Here is an 18,244-nt window from a genome sequence, read left to right as displayed (position 1 = left end):
CGCTGTACCATCTGTCCAGGTTGTGAGGTGACCTCTCTAGGCCAGCCGTGGAGGCACTTGTATCACATGCTGTTTGATTAATCACTGTAGGGTTACAACATTTAGAATTTATGCTTTTCCTTTTCTACCCCCAATTTCATTTTCTGTGCCACCTGTTAGCATATGGACATTAACTTCAACGTCACTAAGAGCCTTTACATATGACCAGAATTTCTTTGGGTTTCATGAGATATCTTGCAAAAAGATTCTGCTATGGTAGTCACTGAAGGCTCTTAATACTGAGTCTTAACCACACAACCTTGTGTGTAGTACAATTTCTACCTTGGTGGATTTGAGTTTCTTGTCTACTATGACAAATACAACACTTACACTTCCCATTAGCCAATACTTCCATCTTATACTTTGATTTACCCCAAAAATCTACCTGGTGTCAAATTTGTGTTTTAGCCAGCTTTATGTACTTAGTATTATATGAGCTTCACTGCTTTTTTTAGGACTGCATCAAACTCTAACATTTTGCTGTAAATGCTTTGGCAATTGATCACTAACATTTTAATAAGTTCATCCTTGGAAGAAATTTCTTTGAATTTTACCCTAATACTCAGTCTGCTTGGCCAAATCTAATACCTCTCTATTTGGTTGTTTATTACTAATTGCAATTTATTGTTGTTTCCATATGGCATAAGTTATCCAGGAAATTACAGCCAATGATTTCTATCTCACAGATATTGCCTGGAAACTTGATTTGATTTAACTCATTGTTTTTTATTTGTTTGTTCATAAAAAGTTTCTGGTTTATTTTTGTTTTATCTTTTGAGTATACTACCCATATTTTCTTTGACTTGTTGTTTAGGAAAAAGTGCTTAAAAGGCACTGGACGAAATTTTTTTCAAGAAAGAGTTAAATGTTCTGTCAGCACTGTCTGCTTTGTAAATCTCTTTCCAGTACTCTTCCCATTGGTTTCCTTTGAATGAGAGCACCAGTTCATTGGTTACACAGGGTGAGCAAAACAAAATTATCTTGGAAAATATTTGCAAAAAGACTGACATGGGTTTGACCCATGTTAATAAACATGAAAGGTGACACCGAAAGTGACTACAACTGATGAAGATGCAGTGCTGAGATCAATATATCAAACTGTGATATATGCTAGCAGTTGTGCCTGAGGGACAGCAGCAATAAATGGCATTTTCAATGTTCCACTGTAGCTGTTACAATGTGTGAGAATTACTTAAGTGCACTTGGCCCCTCTATTCATCCCACAAGGAAAAATCACACAGATAGAGATCAGGTGATCGAAGTGGCCAGAAGACTGCACTGCCTCTGCTGATTGTCCTCTCCTCGTTAAACACTATCCACCCCCGCCCCCTCCCCCTCCCCCCACTCATCTTAAGGTGGTGTTTGCTGTTAGTTATCTTGCTGAAAATATCCATACAGTCTCATCTTCTCTAAGCTGATTGACATAGGGATTAAACACTTTTTAGACATGCCAGTTAGCACAAACAACTTGGTGAAATAATTGTGTTACAATGTGGACACCAAACACCACACACAAAACACCAATCTTGAGCCTATGCAACGACTGTTCATAGTACTATTGGGGATTTTCTGATGCATAATGGCATATGTTCTGTGAATTCGCATACCTTGACAGACTGAATCAGGCCTCATATGAAGAAATGAAGCAGTGAGGATCCAAAACTCCCGATTTCACTTCACCGAGAAACCATAGCAAGAATTCAAAAGTGTGGAAGTTTGTCTGGACACTTTAACTCAATGCACAACAGTAAATTTATGAGCATACAGATGCAGGTCTTCTTGATAATGTTTTGACTCAATGATCTCTTAATTTTCACTTGCACAGATAAAGAGCATTGGGATTTCCTTCACTCCAATAATTTTTTCTAATGTTTGAACTCTCTTCAGATAGTTATGGTTTCTATTCACTACAGAGCTTGTTTTGTGCCAATTTTTACACTAAGTTTTGCATTGCAGACTTCACTGGAGCTAGTCTTCAACTTTCGAGCAAACGGTTTTGCATAACACTTGACAATGAACAAACACTGTTTTATCATGAACACCATTTCATGTTGCATTCAAATACTCACTAAAAATGTCTGCACCTCTCATTCCCTCAAACATATTGACACAGCAAAGGGCTCGAGGCAGAGCATGCAGACTACCTGCAAGCAGAGACATGTGACAGCCATTGATTTGTGCATCAAAGTCATGGTTTCCAGTTTTTTTCTGGGATAAGCTGTTCCCCCGTTCTTTAAGAAGGATCAATTCCGCATCAGTCTTATAAATATTTACCAGGTCAGTAACAACACTGTGAAAAGGAAGGTTGCTAGAAATGAAGGGTGTCATATTTGGCAGTGTGCTCAGCAACAGGGTGCTCCACTTTTTCCTTGGCCACAGTTTGTCGGCGGCCATTCATGCGAACAGACAGCTTGTTGGTTGTCATGCCCACACAGAATTCAGCACAGGGGTTGCAGCTTAGCTTGTAGATTACATGTCTGGTTTCACAGGTAGCCCTGCCTTTGCTGGGACAGGTGATTTTTGTGGCCGTGCTGGAGTAGGTAGTGGTGGGAGGATGTATAGGGCAGGTATTCCATCTAGGGCTATTACAGCGGTACGAGCCATGAGGTAAGGGGTTGGGAGCAGGGGTTGTGTAGGGATGGATATTGTGTAGGTTTAGTGGACAATGGAATACCACTGTGGTAGGGATGGGGAGGATAGTGGGCAGAACATTTCTCATTTCAGGGCATGACCAGAGGTAGTCAAAACCCTGGCGGAGAATGTAATTCAATTGCTCCAGTCCTGGGTGGTACTGAGTAATAAGGGGAATGTTCCTCTGTGGTGGGACAGTGACACTTTGTGAGATTGTGGGAGACTGGAAATATAAAGCACGGGAGATGTAGTTTTGTTCGCACAATGTTGGGAGGATAATCATGGTTCGTGAAGACTTCAGTGAGACCCTCAGTATATTTCGAGAGGGACGACTCATACTGCAGACACGATGACCACGGGTAGCTAGACTGTATGGAATGGACTTCTTGGTAGGAATGGATGGCAGCTGTCTATGTGGAGGTATTGTTCATCATTAGTAGGTTTGATATGGATGGAAGTACTGATGTAGCCATCTTTGAGGTGGAGGTCAACATGTAAGAAGGTGGCTTGTTAGGTTGAGTAGGACCAGGTGAAGCAAATGGAGGTGAAGTTTTTGAGGTTCTGGAGGAATGTGTATAGGGTGTCCTGACCCTCAATCCAGATAACAAAGATGTCATCAGTGAATCTGAACCAGGTGAGGGGTTTAGGATTCTGGGTGTTTCTGAAGGATTCCTCTACGTGGCCCATGAATAGGTTGGCATAGGATGGTGGCATGTGGGTGCCCATAGCTGCACCTCCTAGGAAGGAGGTAGTTGGTTTGGAATCTGTCCAGCACAGGGAAAGGTAGTGTTCATTATTGGTAAGGCCATGGGCATTAGGGATGTTAGTGTAAATGGAGATCTACATCTACATCTACATGGATACTCTGCAAATCACATTTAAGTGCCTGGCAGATGGTTCAACAAAGCACCTTCACAATTCTCTATTATTCCAATCTCATATAGTGCAAGGAAGTAATGAACACCTATATCTTGCTGTATGAGCTCTGATTTCCCTTATTTTGTGATTGTTTCTCCCTATATAGGTGAGTACCAACAAAATATTTTTGCATTTGGAGGAGAATGTTGGTGATTGGAACTTCATGAGAAGATTCCGTCACAACGAAAAACGCCTTTCTTTTAAAGATGTCCAGCCCAAATCCTGTATCATTTCAGTGACACTCTCTCCCATATTTCGCGATAATACAAAATGTGCTGCCCTTCTTTGAACTTTTTCGATGTACTCTGTCAGTCCTGTCTGGTAAAGATCCCACACCATGCAACAGTATTCTAAAAGAGGACGGACAAGCATAGTGTAGGCAGTCTCCTTAGCAGAAATGTTACATTTTCTAAGTGTCCTGCCAATAAAATGCAGTCTTTGGTTAGCCTTCCCCACAACATTTTCTTTGTGTACCTTCCAATTTAAGTTGTTCATAATTGTAATTCATAGGTATTTAGTTGACTTTACAGCTTTTAGATTAGACTGAAGACCGAAGTTAAACGAATTCCTTTTAGCTCTCATGTGGATGACATCACACTTTTCATTATTTATGGTCAACTGCCAATTTTTGCACCATTCAGATATCTTTTCTAAATCATTTTGCAATTTGTTTTGATCTTCTGATGACTTTATTAGTCGATAAATGACAGCATCATCTGCAAACAACCTAAAACGGCTGCTCAGATTGTCTCCCAAATCATTTATACACATAAGGAACACCAAAGGGTCTATAACACTACCTTGGGGAACGCCAGAAATCACTTCTATTTTACTCAATGACTCTCCATCAATTACTACAAACTGTGGCCTCTCTGACAGGAAATCACAACTCCAGTCACATAACTGAGATGATATTCCATAAGAATGCAATTTCACTACAAGCCACTTGTGTGGTACAGTGTTGAAAGCCTTCCAGAAATCCAGGAATATGGAATCTATCTGAAATCCCTTGTCATTAACACTCAACATTTCATGCAATAAAGAGCTAGTTGTGTTTCACGAGAATGATATTTTCTAAATCTATGTTGACTTTGTGTCAATAGATCGTTTTCTTCAAGGTAATTCATAATGTTCGAACACAATATATGTTCCAAAATCCTGCTCCATATCAGTGTGAATGATATGGGCCTATACTTTAGTGGATTACTCCTACTACTTTTCTTGAATATTGGTATGACCTGTGCAACTTTCCAGTCTTTGGGTACAGATCTTTCATCTAGCAAATGGTTGTATACAATTGTTAAGTATGGAGTTTATGCATCAGCATACTCTGAAAGGAACCTAATTGGTATACAATCTGGACCAGAAGACTTGCTTTTATTAAGTGATTTAAGTTGCTTCACTACTCCGAGGATATTTATTCTATGTTCCTCATGTTGGCATCAATAGTGACAAGCAGGATATTGGGTGGTAAAGAGACAGGAACTGTGGAGAGTCAGTGGAGGAAATGGTTTATAACTTTTATGTAGGAGGGTAGGTTCCAGGTAATAGGTTGAAAATGATGGTCTACGAGAGCAGAGATTCTCTCAGTGGGGGCACAGTAACCAGCCACAATGGGGCGTCCTGGGTGGTTGGGTTTACAGGGTGTATACGTGGATAAGGAAAAAAAATTGCTGGATTTCCTGACTGAAAATACACTTTCTCCTGAATGAAAATACACTTTTGTCGTGTTAAATGACAGTATACTTTTCCTCGGCACTGTAAAGCTTATCAATCCTTAGAATGTTTATGGTTTTCTACACAGACGTAGAATTTGCCAGCACTTTAGAAAACGAAACCCAGGGGGGGAAAAAACACGTTTTGGAAAGGTCTTTGATGTGCAGCAACATGTACACTGCATTTCTTCATTTTACGGAAGTATAAATTTGAATTCCACCAAACACTGCATGTTACTTTCCGAAGCAATGAAATTGAGATTGCGACGCGCTTTTGTAAGCCAGTCACAGCTCATGTCACGTGATCTCGACAGCTGATGACAACACAGGACACGCAGTGTAGTCAACCAATAGCAAGATCATTCTTAAGTAGCGCAAACACACAAAAAGAAAAGTTAATGGTTTAAATTAATATACATAGTTCTGCTAGAAGAAAAACAAAGCTTTCACAAATAATATTGGTCTCAAAGATTAATAAGCTGCAAGAGAAGCTAAGCTTCCACATATAATTCTGATCATTTTGCGCGTGTTACACTTTAAGATACATCACACAAATGGGCCAGTAAAATTTTTAATAACGATGTAAATGTCTGATCTACTGGGCTCGAAATTCTTCTAGATGGTCATCCTCAAAGAGTTGATTTTTAAATGACAGTCAAATGCTCCATGAAATTACAATGAAATGAACACCTTTAGCTGCTTACAGGTGTTGACATACGTCAACGGGGACAAATGAAAATGTGTGCCCCGACCGGGACTCGAACCCGGGATCTCCTGCTTACATGGCAGACGCTCTATCCATCTGAGCCACCGAGGACACAGAGGATAGTGCAACTGCAGGGATTTATCTCTGGCACACCTCCCGCGAAACCCACATTCTCAACGTATTGTCCCGCACTACATTCGTAGTGCCCTCGCCAATTATACTCATTACTTGCAGCGCGTTGCCGATTCCCGTAAGAGTTCGGGCACTGTTTGTGCATTCACACAGAAGAAGAAGATGGTCAAGTGGCCGGTGAGCCTTAACTATATATTTACTAAGGTGGTATCTAAGATGGTATCTAAGATGGTATGTCCAAAAGAACAGATACCATCTTAGTAAATAAATAAACACTCTGTGATTTAAGAAATTCATCATACATTCTCACACATAGTTCATCTTGTGTAAAAGGAAATTTACTTTGAAAGTAACTCTTTTCAAACCACCATTCGCAATATTTTCCCATGACCTGTTAGAAATTAGTTTGTTTCAGCAGTTGCCAGAGAGCACCAGATAACAGGCGTCACTGCGCCTGTGCAGCTACGATAACGCAGGAAGCGCACATGCTTGTATGTGTAAAACATTAAAGATCTTGCATTCTGTCATAAAAGAAACAAGACATCAAAAGATTCTTCAGGGGCATCGGAATTTCGTGAACTATACTAAAATGCATAATGCGGCTTAAAGTGCACAATTGTATGTCCAGATTCGGATGTAAATTTTCTTGAGTACCAGTACTGTATTATCTCATGCTTGGTTCTTTATTATAGCATAATGCCATACAAGCTAGAAGGTAGAAAATGTGCACTTGAAATGCAGCGAACAGTTGAAACTAGCCAACAGTGTGAAATTAAACACTTCGTTTCAAATTAATTGACTGCCTCAGCACAAAATATTAATAAAAGCCAAATCTCTTTAGCAAACCAAAAAAAATAACTTCATTGTTCTGCAAGGTGGTTAATGCTTGACTTTTAGAAAGGTGGAAATAAAACCTGAAACTAACAACATATTTTAGCCTTCTGTAATTATGCGAACATATTTTAATTCATTTGGCAGCTCCCAGCCACAGAAATCCGTTTTGTTTTCATTTAATGTGAGAGCAATAAACAAAGAGGAAACAGCAAAATCACTAAACGTAAGCACAGGTCACGTGGAGACTACGAATCTTCCCACTACAACTCAGACTGCTCTGTGCATCAGCTCTGGATCTAAGATATTTCCAAACTGGAACAATTTAGATAGTGGCACCCAGCCACATATCTGTAGCCAGAAGTGGGAGAAGGTACTACTCATACGTGATTCAACTGCGCATGCACAAGAGCCCACCTGCATCTGCTCAAATGAATCAGATGTGAACAGCTGTCATGTCACGCTCATCAGAGGCAATTTGTTGTTAGGAAGCACTGCATATTCTTCCTAAAGCCTTTGACACACCTTGGTTGGCAGACGCTTGTATGAGCACTGTGTTTTGTTGTTGTATATGGCGCATTTCCTTTGCGACTTAAGTTTTTGTTTTTGTTTTTTTCTCTCTCATTCATGTTTTTTTGCTGCAGCATTATTCTGCAGAAGCGGGATACAGTAATATCCTTCGTTAGAGTATTGGTTCTTACCACTCAAAATCACAAAAATTTAACTGGTAACTAAGACAAGGAAAAGTTCCCGGAATTCTAAAAAATTCCCGGGTTTTTCCCGGTTTTCTCCCGCACAAAAAAATTCCCGGGTTTTTTCCGGATGTCCCGGGTCATATACACCCTGGTTTATGGATTTTAGGAAGCATGTAGAAGGTGGGAGTGCAGGGAGTGGTAGGGGTGAGTAGAGAGATGGACTCCGAGGAGAGGTTCTGGGAAGGTCCTAAGGATTTGAGCAGTGGCTAGAGATCCTGCTGGATTTCTGGAATGGGGTCACTGTGGCAAGGTTTGTAGGTAATGTAACTGACAGCTGATGGAGTTGTCCTGCCACATAATCGTTGCATCTACATCTACATCTACGTGATTACTCTGCTATTCACAATAAAGTGCCCGGCAGAGGGCTCAATGAACCACCTTCATGCCGTCTCTCTACCGTTCCACTCTCGAATGGCACGCGGGAAAAACGAGCACTTAAATTTTTCTGGGCAAGCCCTGATTTCTCTTATTTTATTGTAATGATCATTTCTCCCTATGTAGATGGGTGCCAACAGAATGTTTTCGCAATCAGAGGAGAAAACTGGTGATTGAAATTTCATGAGAAGATCCCGTCACGGTCCAAAACAACAGTGGTGGCGTCTTTATCTGCAGGTGGGATTATAAGATCGAGATCAATTTTAAGGTGGTGGACTGCAGTTCTTTCTGTGGATATAAGGTTGGTTTGCATGTTGAGGCACTTGGGGAATAATTGTGAGGCAAGGCTCGAGGTTAATAAATTCTGGAAAGTTAACAGGGGGTGGTTTGGGGGCAGTGGGGGTGGATTACGGTTGGATGGAGGAGTGAACTGAGTTGGGCAGAGTTCAAAATTGGTCTCTGGTTGAGTCTGATTGGTAGGGTTGGTGGCAAAAAAGTGTTTCCACTGTAGGAACTGGGAGAAGGAGAGAAGAAAGAAGGTCTTAACAAGTCCTGCATTATTTGGGTGCCGGGCAAAAAGTGAGGCCTTTGGAAAAGATATTTCTGTGGGCCTAAGGCTTCTGGAAGAAAGGTTGATGACTGTGTTTCAGGTCCATTTAGGCTCTGGATTCTGTGTGGTGGTGGGAGGGAGTTTTGGAGAGTGGGGTAACTGTAGCTCTGCGAGACAGGGTTTGTCAGCTAAGAGGGGACATGGAGGAGGTTTGGAGGTTGTTGTAGAGGGGTTAGGCAGTGGTACTCCGAGGCAGGAGTAGGAAGTGAGCAGGGTGGAGAGCTTTTTGAGGTGGCATTGTGCATTTTGCTCTAGTTTCTGGAGGGCAAGAATTTCAATGTGCGTTATAGGGGATTGCACAGCAGGATAATTTTTTGCATGGAGAGAAGGGACTGCAAAGAGGTTTGGGCTTGGTTGATTTGGTGACACAGGACTATGTTGGTGAGGGCTAAGGATTGGCAGAATCTGAACAGGTAAAGGTCATTGTAGAAGGACGGATGGCAGCCAGAGTTGGGTAATTTGATGGTAAGGCCATTTGGATGGATTCCATGAGCCAAGCAACAATGCAGGAATAGTATGTGGGACTGGCTTCTGGCTAGGGATAAGAAAACTTTTCTGTATTGATGCAGATGGAAGGAGCAATGATCCATGGTGATGGAAAAAATGCAAAAAATTACATGAATAATGTAGAATTACATCTGAAAAAATACACCCAATTACATGTGATAAATCACGAGAAGGGTAAAATGGAGGCAAAAGGGGTAAACAAGATGAAATCTGTGGGAGTGGATGACAGCTAAAGTTGAAAACTCACTAAAATTGGCGAGAAGTCACAATGAGATCAAAGAAAAGATATAAATATTATGCCAATATATTTTACTGTGGGTAGTAGGATGGATAACTATGAAGAAGGCAATTGGCAGATGTGACTGGATGAGGTGGAATTAGTGAGTGTGAACTGGGATAGAAGAGAGTGGGGGGTGGGGAGGGGTTTGTAGGACGAGATACAACATTGTGTGGCACCAGAAAGGTGTGGGAAATAACATGCGAAAATACAGGATATTGGCATAGGGAGAGTGATAAATTAGACAGTATGGATTAATGTTATCGGCAGAAGTGATGTGGGACATAAGATGCTGCACCAACAATCAGCGTGGTCTCGTAGCTGTCTGTTGCGCACAGCAGAGATGGTTGATACAGTGAAGCTCGTAAGTAGAGTGTGCAGTGTGGCTTGTAAGGTGACAAGGAAATTGGGTTAGGATTGAAGAAAAGCCGTCAGGCAAAAATCAAACGATGAAAAATCCAGGATGGAATTTAACAATATTGTGGAAAGGAAAGTTGCTGCTCATCATATAGCAGAGATGCTGAGTCACAGACAGGCACAACAAAAAGACTGTAACAAAAATAGCAGCTTTCGCCCAGTAAGGCCTTCGTCAGAATTAGATGGCAAAAACACGAGTGCGCGCGTGCGCGCACACACACACACACACACACACACACACACACACACACTCTATCATTCCCACCCCTCCAACAGTGGTACTCACCACTACCTACTCCAGCCCAGCCACAAACATCACTTGTCTCAGCAAAAGGCAGGGCTACCTGTGAAACCAGTCATGTAATCTACAAGCTATGCTGCAACCACTGTGCTGCATTCTATGTGGGCATGACAACCAACAAGCTGTCGGTCTCCATGAATGGCCATTGACAAACTGTGGCCAAGGAACAAGTGAACCACCCTGTTGCTGAGTACGCTGCCAGACATGAGATCCTTCATTTCAATGACTGCTTCAGCACCTGTGCCATATGGCTCCTTTTCACATACAACAGCTTTTCTAAATTGCGCAGGTGGGAACATTCCCTGCAATATATCCTACATTCCCTTAACCCTCCTGGCTCTGACCTTCACTAGTTATTGTCCACTCCCATCCAGGCCCTTCTCTGTTCTCATTCTAGAACTACACAGGCCTCATTCCTCCATTGCAAGCGGTCTCTTTACTTCTTTTCCAGTCCCCTCCCCCCTCCACACCTCTCCATTCCTTCCATCTAACCCCCCAACTGCTCATAGCTGCCCTACCCTCTTTCCATCTCGTCCCTCCGCACTCCAACAGCAGGTCACTGTCTGTCATGCCTACCCTACTATCCCTCGCCCTCCTCCTCACCCCCACCCAGTCACCACTCCCATCATGCACCGATGCTCCCACTCGCAGTGTGGCCTCAGTTGCCTGGGACTGCAGTCGTGTGTGTGTGTGTGTGTGTGTGTGTGTGTGTGTGAGTGAGTGAGTGAGTGAGTGAGTGAGTGAGTGATTGCCGTCTAATTCTGACGAAGACCTTAGTGGCCAAAAGGTATCATTTGTGACAGTCTTTTTGTTGTGCCTATCTGCGACTCAGCATCTCTGCTATACGTTAAGTAGCAACTTTCCTTTTCACAATATTGTTACATTCCACCCCAGATTTTCCCTTGTTTGATTTTTACCAAGTCAGCTTTATTTTGCCTACCCCATATTTCTATTATACACTTTTTTATGATGTAACCTAGCAGCTTAGAAAATTTTACTGTCAACAAATGACCACCACCACCATCAGATAAAGCATTTAGTACCACTTTTATATCAACTTCAATGGAGATATTTATGCCTCAGAACCAGTTGGCAAAGAATGTTGCACTAATGTTCAATTCCTTCTGGGAGATACATTGTAACAAAATAATCAAAGCTGGACACCAACAACCCTAGTAGTCCTCAAACAGTACCATCAGGCATAAAACTGATCGCTTAATACTGAGGAGTTCTGTAAGTCTTCCTGTACTTACCAATTCTCTCTCTAAAAGTTCAATGAAATTCTCCACTGACAGCCTGTTAACAGTTTGTAGTGCTAGCTTGTGCTTTTTGTTACCCATCATTGTGGCAGAGCTTGATGAAATAGTTCTTAATCTCAAGAATCTGGGACTTTACTCCATTTTTTGCATATATGACCACATACACTTTGATATTTTCTACAACAAAACATTAGCTTATATCCATCACAAAGTATCTGATCAGCTTCAATGCTTTTCACATGATCTGAAAAGCACAGCACATCTGCTGGTATTTCACCTGCCCTTATACTTTCCTGTGTGGGTATTAGGCTTCTTACATTTTGATGGAAGAAACTAAAAGAGTGTTCTTTCACATTCACAGATTTATTCAAGCGGAAATATTTTTCTTTGCTAACAGCTCTTGCATCTGTAAATAAATTTACACTGCTGCTCTGTATTTCAGAAGAACTTACCGTCAAATACCTAGTATAAATGTTGGGAATCACTGTGATAGGTCAAAAGCATGAAAGATAGGAAACACATGTAGCTGTTTGGTGGCAGAAGGTGAGTACTTGAATAAATAATATCAAAACTCTATCTTTAAGTCATTCATGTAGCAAAGAAATCTAGGAAAAATGTGACTATTCGAAGTAAGTAATGGAATTGTATCTTCAAGTATTCATTATGCATGGACCAATCCATTACACAGAGTAGTTGCAAAAATCTTATTGAAGAAATCAATCCAGGGTATGAAAGGGTTAGGTAAGGAGCAGATCAACAATAAAATGCCACAAGCAATTGAGTTTAAAAGACATTATGTGTATAAATGAAAGCAGTTGACAGATTGTAAAAGTGAGAACGTATGAAGTGCAGCAGTAAATAAAACATAAATGAGCAGTCATGGATAAAACTGAAAGGGAAACAAATACTGGAGAAGACACCAAAGAAAATATAACACTGAAAGCCACTAAACCTACAAAAGAAAAAATGGAAGCACTGAAATGTGTGTGAAAAAGTCAGAAGGCGGTGGCCGGAATTGGGTATGAGTTGAAAATAAAACAAAAAAAAAAAGTAATTAACCATTTGAGAAATTAGTATAATTTGAAGTCTGTTGGGCATATGCATGACAGAATGGTGCAAAGACTTGTTTATCATTACAGGAGAGGTGGCCACAAGAGTAAGAATCACAGGTCAAGGGAAAGGGATGATTAGGGTCATAGCAACTAATGAGAATATTTTAGAGGTTTAGAAAGTGATGGAAAGCTACAAAGCTTGGTGGTTACAACATAACTCAGTGCAGGTAGGATTCCAAAATAAATCATGACACTAAATGATAATTTGACTGGTGCATTTCAGACTGGGATACAATTATCTGAGGAAAAGGTACTTTCCTTTGTCAGTTTTTAATGTGAGTAAATATGTCTGCAGTTGGCTAAGAGCACACAGGAAATCCACCTGTCAACAAAGCTGCTGGATTGAATTAATTATGAAAAGTGAAGGCACTGATAAGGACATGTGCACATTTCAGTGTCAGGTTAGATATGTTTAGCACAAATGCCAGAGACAAAGAATAAGGAGTATTGCACATGTACACGATGACTGCCATAAAAGTATAAATAGCATTGCTTGCTGATCAGCTCAGCATGTCCTGAAGAATTAACTGGATGTCAGCAACATAGGGATCAAAGTAGACAAGAATGTATGTTGATTAATTGAATATAACTGAATAAAACCCGAGCTCATATAGTTGGAAACTATTCTGAATGTAAATTCCCATCATTAATAAATTTGCAATTTACTCCTTTGGCAGGAATGTAGCAATGTTTACCTTGTCTCTTAGAAGTGTGGCAGAACCATCCTCACTCACAGCTTCCATTTAGGGCTAGTAATAGAATGTTGCATTGTACCCCAGTCTATTTGCATATAATACCATATATACAATTTACATGAAACTGTCCCCTTTAAACAGATCTTCACTTTTACAGTATATGGACAACTAAGAGTAGTCAGTATAAAGTAAATACTTTATTGGAGATAAAGCTGAGAGTCGAAATGTCTGTTACATGGATAATACTTTATTTTAAGTATTAGATAATAACAGCAACTGAACTGTAAGCAGAGACATTTTTTACAAAGCAGCTATTTTCTTCTCAAAACCTACCCTATATTAGAGGCATTGAGTCATCAATAGGCACACAAACAAGACTGGAAACTTTGTTTGCTTTTGGACAAATCCTTATTTGAGCTAGAGTACATATAAACATACAATCCTTCTCTGCAAGCATGCAGTGGTTAGTATCAATGTTGTAGCTTATGTTTGTGTTCCCAGTAAGTTTGGTAATGCAAATCTGTATATAAAAGATAACAAGGCTCAGTTATTACTGTCTTCATTCTTTGTAGAGTGTAATTCTGTAGTGTAGCTTAGTGCCATCTGTAGTTTTGTAGTGTAGCTTAGTCCCATCTGTAGTGCCACAGACTCGTAGTTTCGAATGCAGCAACACAACCACTCACACATGCATTTCCTTCTTTGTCAGCATGAAGGGAAGTGGTGTCAGTGATAGTTTCAGTGTAGTAGCTTGCATTTGTGTTTTTAACAAATTTGGTAGTAGAAATGTATGTTCATTGGTTTGTATTAATTTTTCTGTATCTATTGTTTAATTGAAATTTTAGTAGTAGCATCAGTTGGGAGTGTGCGGGAAGAGCTAGCCACAGTTCGTAAACAGCTGAAGACCTTGTTGCCCATGGTCACATGTCTGCAGGCTGCTATCTTGGGGTATATCAGTGGTGGTAAACTGGTGTGTTTCGGGGTGCACCTTAAGTGTTGCTTGTTTTTCCCATGGGCTCTGATACTGAGGCTCCTTCCAGCGAACCCAATATGGGTAAACTGTGCTTACCTCATGGTGATCGGCTGGTTGTAGCAACTGTGCATTACTTGAGGTGAAGGGTGAAGGTTGGGAACAGCTGTCCAACATCACCTATTCACCCTACAAGGTGACAATTGGCCATTTCTTCAGCAGGACCTGGTAAGACAGACGGAAGGAGGGATCTGCTAGTTATAGGAAGCTCCAGTCTTAGGTATGTCAGAAAGCCCCTTAGGGAAATAGCGCCCAGGGCTGGAAAGTACAATGTGCACACAGTATTTCTGCCAGGGACCTCATCCAGGACGTGAAGGAGGCCCTGCCTGTGACTATCAAGGATGCATTGTGCAGTCATCCATGGGTTGCGACTCATTCTGGCACCGATGACACCAGTTACTGGGGTTCTGGGTTCATCCTCAGTTCAAACAAGTGGCTGATGGAAGTGGTTACGAATGCTCGCCCGGCTCACAGGGTGTAAGCAGAGCTTAAAAGTTTCAGTATCATAACAGAATTGAATGGGACCATTGGGTTGGAGCCGAATGGAAGGTCTCAACCAGAGGCTCCATCAATTTTATGATGGTCTAGGCTGCAGGTTTCTGGACCTGCATTATGGGATGAATAACTGAGGAATTCCCATTGATATGTAAGGGATGCACTATAAGGAGGAAGCAGCTATTCAGGTAGCATAGTACATGTTGGGTGCACATGGCTTTGTAGGCAAGGCAACAGTTTGAGGTCCTCTGATGAATACTAGCCAGCTGATATGCAGAGTGAAACTGGGTCATGTACAAAGTAAAGATATTTTGTATGTCAAGACTGTTAATAGTAAATTCATAAAGTGTTCACAATGAAGTCCCTGAATTTGCCAACCTACAGGAAAGCTATCAGAATGAAATTATATTTGGACTAGGAGATGGATGAAACCTGAGGCATGGAACATGTATCAAAAAGACACAGTAGATGTCATTGGAGGAGGAGTATGTATTGTAATAGACAAAAATATAGTGTCTACTGAGGTCAAAACAAGTCTAACTGTCAAGTTATCTGGAGCAAGCAACTGTCTTAAGTTTGAGCTCAAGTTAATCATTAGATGTTTTTATCAGTCACTTGAATCCACTGTAACAGTTGTAGAATCATTCAAAGAATGTATATGAAAGTACCTTGATCATGCAATATTAGTTGGAGGTAACTTTAACCTGGTGAGTTTAGACTAACATATTTATGGATTCATTGCAGGAGGTATGGACAGGCAGTCTTGTGAAGTAGTTCTGAACATGTTCTCCAAAATCTGTCTTAAGAAATTTGTTCAAAAACGTAAACACAATGGAAATATTTTAGTTCTTGCAGCTACAAACATACCTGACCCTACCGACAATGTCAGTATAGAGACAGATATTAGTTATCACGATATCACAGTAATGACAGTTACTAAAGTTAATAAATCAATCAAGAATGCTAGGAGAGATTTTATGCTGTAATGAGTAGATAAGCAGTTGTTGGCATCTGACTTACGCAATAAATATTCAGTTCTGATACGATTGACAAAGAGGAATGATGAGCAACATCTGTAAGGGTTGTAAACTACACCATGGGGAAGTATGTGCCAAGTAAGTGGATTAAGAACGGAAAACACCCATTGTAGTCTAATGAGCAAATTCACAAAATGCAGAGGAAACAAAGAGACTGTTGCTCTAGGTTAAGAAAGAATGTAGAAATGTTGACAGGCAAAAATTAGAAGAAACCCATGTGTCTATAAAAGAACCAATGTGTGAAGCACACAACATCTGCTGTCATACATTAGTGAATGACTTGCTTGGAACCCAAGAAAATTCTGGTCCAACATGAAACCATGAAGTGGGTCGAAGGCATCTACTCACTCATTCATCAACCAGTTCTGTGGCACAATAGAAGCCATAAAAAAAAAGGATGATGATGTTTTAAATTCCATCATTAAAAAAACAGGAGGACCATACTCACATCTAACCATCACACAGACTTCCATATGAAGGACATAGAAATAAGCACCCATGGCTTTGAGGAAAGTGAAAGAGTTGAAAACAAATAAATCATCAGGTTCGGATGGAACTCCAATTTGGTTTTACAGAAAGTACTCTACAGCACTGGCTTAGTTTGCATTTCTCACAAATCCTTCATCCAGTGCCCAGTCCTAAGCAACAAGAAAAAAGGGTAGGTGACTCCTGCATATAAGGCAGGTAAAAGAACGGACCCACAAAATTATAGACCAATATCCTTAACACTGATTAGCTGCAGAATTCTTGAGCATATTTTAAGTTCACATATAATAAATTTACTCAAGACAGACAAGCTTTCGTCTACATATCAGCAATGATTTAGAAAGCACTGCCAATGCGAAGTGCAGCTTGCCCCGATCTCACACAATGTCCTGCAAACTATTGGTGAAGAGTAACAGGCAGATTTCATATTTCTAGATTTCCGGAAAGTATTTGACATAGTGGTTCACTGTAGATTGTTAATGAATGTCTGAGCATGCAAAATGGGTTTTGAGATACATGAGTAGCTCAAAGTCTTTTTAAGTAATAGAATCCATTATGTTGTCCTGGATGCCGAGTGTTCATCAGAGACAAGGGTATTGTGAGGAGTGTCCCCTGGAATCTAATCTGACAGGATGAGCAAGCAATCTGTGACTGTTTTCTGATCGCTGATGATGCTGTAGTGTACAGTTAAGTGTCATCTTTGCAAAACCTGACACTGTCAGGTGCAAAGCACTCTGAGGTGAATGGAGATGGGGCACAAGCTCAAAATGTTTTGAGGACAGGGAAGGAAACTGGCCTTACCCATTCAAAAGAATCAGTCTGCCATTTACTGGAAGAAATTTAGGGAAATCATGGAATACCTAAACTAGATGACCAGACATAGATTTGTACCATCCTCCTCCAGAATACGAGTCCAGTATGCTAACCATTATGCCATCTCATTTGGTCTCATCTCCCAGGGTAATGGCAGTATTTTGCTAGTGGAAATGTTACAATACATCCCTTGGTACAGTCCTGCAATGGGCCTAAAAATACGAATTCGAGGCAAAATTGTGAACTTCTCATTATTATCTCATTATAACTCATCTGAATTATTTATGTACAAGGCTTGCACTTTATTATGTATGTTGCTACACTGACAGATTGACACATTGGTGCACATTGTCATGTATATTATTCTTTTGACAGACTTTCACAATAGTAAGAATTTCGCTGTTCGTCTCAGGGGACTTTTCAAATTGTGTTTCATGATGCACGGCCCTGACAACTTCTCTTGCTTTGTAAAATTTAATGAGAAAATAAGGAGAAATGAATTAACTTTTCCAGCGTAATACCGAAACGCTAAACAGCTGTATCGGAATTGACAGGCCTCTGAAAGAGACGGGGTTCATCTCATGGAAAATAACGTAAGAAGTTCATGTCTTACATTCCAGAGGAGAGTATAATGTACCCGCTGGTGTTTATTAGATTATATACAGCGAGCACAATACCATATACACCACTGTATTTCCCGCGCTTAATCAGCGGATGATATGGCACTAGGTGATGCTACATTTCATACATTGACCATAATCATTTTCAAGGGCAATTAAACTAAAAAACAAATGTAAGGGCGAAGGATATATTAAGAGACGAAAGGAAATATCACAGAAATATTTGCGGTGAGCCAAGAGAAAACTGGAAAAAGGCAACGATTCTCCGCCGCTTTATATCAGTATATTTAAGAACGAATTGGAAAAGGATCAAATATAGTTAAATACATATTGAAATTATGTCAAAAGTCTCATACCGGTATAGATTATTACACAGTTTCACTAAAGTTAATTTTTATTTAAAAAAAGGAAATGTTACCACTGACGACTTCCGTCTCTTGGAGATAAGTACAACGCATATGGGTAATCTGACAACGCTGCGCACTC

General features: G+C 40.5%; 1 protein-coding gene and 1 non-coding gene across 2 annotated transcripts in view; both read right to left on the bottom strand.

Moving 5' to 3' along the window:
- LOC126187494 (valine--tRNA ligase-like) overlaps window positions 1–18,244 on the bottom strand; it is a 196,204-nt gene that overhangs the window by 41,736 nt on the left and 136,224 nt on the right. The window lies entirely within an intron of this gene.
- On the bottom strand, window positions 6,047–6,120 carry Trnat-ugu (transfer RNA threonine (anticodon UGU)). The gene has a single exon. It is a non-coding gene; the product is annotated as a tRNA-Thr (tRNA).

Source organism: Schistocerca cancellata, chromosome 1 (genome assembly GCF_023864275.1).
Source record: "Schistocerca cancellata isolate TAMUIC-IGC-003103 chromosome 1, iqSchCanc2.1, whole genome shotgun sequence".
NCBI lineage: Eukaryota > Metazoa > Arthropoda > Insecta > Orthoptera > Acrididae > Schistocerca > Schistocerca cancellata.
Note: the sequence above shows the minus strand (reverse complement) of the source record. Positions and strands in the feature narration are given on the sequence as shown.